Raw genomic sequence first — 3,992 nt, 5'->3', positions numbered from 1 at the left:
AGGATGTGATGTAATTTTGGTATATTGACTGTCTTGGTATTTCTTGACTCAATATTACGCAACTCAGCATTGAATAATCATGCAAACGTACACACTGTTTTACTTGGTTTTCAAATTTTAGTGTCTACTTTATGGACAAGTCATGAAAGCCTTGGATGTATTTGCAGGATTGTATTAGTCAAGATTTAGCCAGGAAAGCTGAACCATTATGAGTACTATGGAAGAAGATATTTGCTATAGTAATAAAACTACAGTCATCCCTGGGTATATGCATGGAATTAGTTTCAGGATCCCCAGCATATACCAAAATCCACATATACTCAAATTCCCCAGTCAGCCCTGTGAAACCCACATACGTGAAAAGTCAGCCCTTTGTATAGGCGCGTTTCACATCCCTGTGTTTGGTTGAAAAAAATCCACATATAAGCGGACCCGCACAGTTCAGACACGTATTGTTCAAGGGTCAACAATACATAATTGGGAAAGAGGCTGCAAAAGTAAGGACCAGAGAGAGTTGGAAGATCAGAGGAAAGTCACTAAACAGCCAGTTGCCAGAGTGGTAACGGAAATGATTGCTGCTAGAGAAGTCTCTGGAAAGCTGTTTCCACTGCATCTAGTGGTGGGTCTAGGGTAGGGTTGCAAGACCTTGCACATGCGTGCAAGCACACACATACTGTGTGTGTATATGTACAATGTGTGTAAAATATGTATATCCATTATATAAGTTTGAAATAAGTATAAAACCACACACATATGTAAAGTATATATATAGAGAGAGATATGGATATATAGCATGGGCCATATTTATACTAATACAGTATGTCTAAATACAAATTTAACTCTTTGTCCTGCATTTTATCTGGCAACCTATCATACTAGCCTGGGTTTACTCACTCTTACTGGCAATTGGGAAGAAGAGCTGGACTCTGAATGGAGAAAAGCAAGTATACGCTGGAATGAGCAGGCACCTCTATGTCTACTTCTTGCTGCATGTAACAATAGCCTTCACAGAGTGAAATAGACCACTTCATTTTGGTCTTCCAAACCTTGCACAGATTTCTCTTTTGGCAAACTCTCATCTGGTGCCATGAAGGGAAGGGGATTCTGGAAAAAATAATTCCAGCTTAGCCAAACTAATAATAATTATGAAGGATGGAAACCCATCTAATATGTTTGAATCCTATGAACTGTACTGTTGGGTAACCCAATAGTAGATGAGGATAATTGTTCCATATAAAACTATTTCAACTAATGAGTAGGAAATATTATAGAATTAAAATATCAGAACTTTACAACCTCCATGACTTGATAAATATAGGCTTTAAGCATTAATATCTATTCACATCACAAAAAAAGAGACAGCCAGACACTATTTGCCTCCCATAGTCTTGCCAAACACCGCCTATAATTTTGCCAAAGAAATCAAATCTGAGTTTGATCCAGCCTCTGGATCCACCTGATAATTTTTCAGAAATGCAAAGGACAGAAAAATATGTTGGACTCCACATAAATATGAAATTAGCAAAACTCAGATTATGAGAAATTACAGATATTATTCTCTGAGTTTAAGAGCTAAATTGTAACGAAAAGAAAGGTCTGAAGGGTGAGCCTACAGATTTTAAAAGACTTAAAAAGATGTATCAAAATGTGCAGATTTAATAAGACTATTTTTAAAACACAAGATAGTGATTATGCCAAAAATTGGGGTAGTGGTTACTTACAATGGGAATGAGGAAGTTGTAGTTGGAATGGAGAATGTGGAAGGGCTTCTGGGGCGGCTGGCTAAGTTTATTGATCTGGGTGACAGTTACAAGAATATTTTTATACAGTCCTCCATTGAGCTATATATGTTTGTTTTTTTTCTGCATCTGTTTTTATTTACAATAAAAATTTTAAAAAGTGATTTGGAGGAAACAGATTATTTGGGGGAGACTTTTAAAATGTCATTAAATATCAAGATAGATAGAGATAAGAAAACAGACTATCCACAAAACAAAACAGGGTTCTAGAAAAGGAACATTTAAAGAATGAAAAATGAAGGGCTCTTAGAAATAAAAAATGGATAGCATAAATGAATATATATATATATATAAATTGTGTGTGTGTATGTGTTGTATTAGTCCATTCTCACACTCCTATAAAAAACTGAGGCTGGGTAGTTTAACTGGCTCACTTTTCCACAGGCTGTATAGGAAGCGTGACTGGGGAGTCCTCAGGAAACTTATAATCATGGCTGAAGGTGAAGGGGAAGCAGGTACATTTTACCTGGCCAAAGCAGGAGGAAGAGAGAGAAGTGGGAGATGCTACACACTTTTAAACAACCAGATCTCCTGAGAACTCACTCACTATCATGAGAACAGCAAGGGGGAAGTCTACCCTCATGATCCAATCACCTCCCTCCACGTCCCTCATCCAACATTGGTTATTACAATTGGACGTGAGATTTGGGCAGGAAACAGATCCAAACCATGTCATATACATATACATGTATATGTGTGTGTATGTGTGTGTGTGTGTGTGTGTGTGTGTGTGTGTTACTTTTTAAAACTCTACTTTTGCTTAAAATTCCTATAGGAAACAATCCCAAAACACCCATCAACAAGAAACTAAGTAGACAAATGGTAGTATATTTGTAAAAAGTATGTCAATTTAAAAAATGACAGAAATGCACAAGAACATGAATGAATCTCAGAAACATTGTGCTGAATGAAAGAAGGCAGATATAGAAGTGTGTGTGGTGTTTGTTTCCTTTTATATGAAGTTCTGTAACAGGCAAAACTAAACTATGGTAACATAAATCAGGACAGCAGCTGTGGGTAGGGAAAGATTTACCAGAAACAAACAAGGAAATATCATTCATCATGATTGGGGTAGTGATTACATAGGCACATACATTTGTTAAACATACAAAAACTTCATTAACTTACACATTTAAAACATATGCATTTGATAGTATATACATTTTATTTCAATAAAACTGATTAAAGAGACATCCACACTATGTTTATTCCAGCACTATTCACAATAGACAAGAAATGGAATCAACCTAGATGTCCAACAACAGATGAGTGGATAAAGAAAATATGGTATATATGTTCAGTGGAATACTATTAAGCCATAAAAAGGAATGAAATCCTAGGGCCAGGTGCAGTGGTTCACGCTTGTAATCCCAGCACTTTGGGAGGCTGAGGCAGGAGGATCACTTTAACCCAGGAGTTCAAGAACAACCTGGGCAACGTGGCAAAAACCCACCTATACAAAAACTACAAAAATTAGCTAGGCATGGAGGTACACACCTTTAGTCACAACTACTCAGGAGGCTGAGGCAGGAGAATCACTTGGGCTTGGAAGGTTAAGGCCACAGTGAGTTGTGATCGAGCCACTGCACTCCAGCCTAGGTAACTGAGCAATACCCTGTCTCAAAAGTAAAATAAAATAAAGGAATGAAATCCTGTCATTCACAATATGGAAGATATGATAAAATAAAATAAAGCTGATTATTTAAAACACCTACAGCAGGAGGTATAGCATTAGAAGAAATACCTATTGTAGATGATGAGGTGATGGATGCAGCCAGCCACCATGACACATGTATACCTATGTAACAAACCTGCATGTTCTGCACATGTAGCCCAGAACAAAGTACAATAAAAATAAATAAATAAATAATCTACAAGGGGAAAAAAGCATTAAAACTATGATTCTGGCTGGGCACAGTGCCTAACGCCTATAATCCCAGGATTTCGGGAGGCTGAGGCAGGTGGATCACCTGAGGTCAGAAGTTCAACACCAGCCTGGCCAATATGGTGAAACCCCATCTCTACTAAAAATACAAAAATGAGCTGGGCATGGTGGCAGGCACCTGTAATCCCAGTCACTTGGGAGACTGAGGCATGAGAATCACTTGAACTCAGGAGGCAGAGGTTGCAGTGTGCCAAGATCATGCCACCACAGTCCAGCTTGGGGGATAGAGTGAGACTCTGTCTCAAAAA

The sequence above is a fragment of the Cebus imitator genome, unplaced genomic scaffold (genome assembly GCF_001604975.1).
Source record: "Cebus imitator isolate Cc_AM_T3 unplaced genomic scaffold, Cebus_imitator-1.0 Scaffold232, whole genome shotgun sequence".
Taxonomy (NCBI): Eukaryota; Metazoa; Chordata; class Mammalia; order Primates; family Cebidae; genus Cebus; species Cebus imitator.
Note: the sequence above shows the minus strand (reverse complement) of the source record.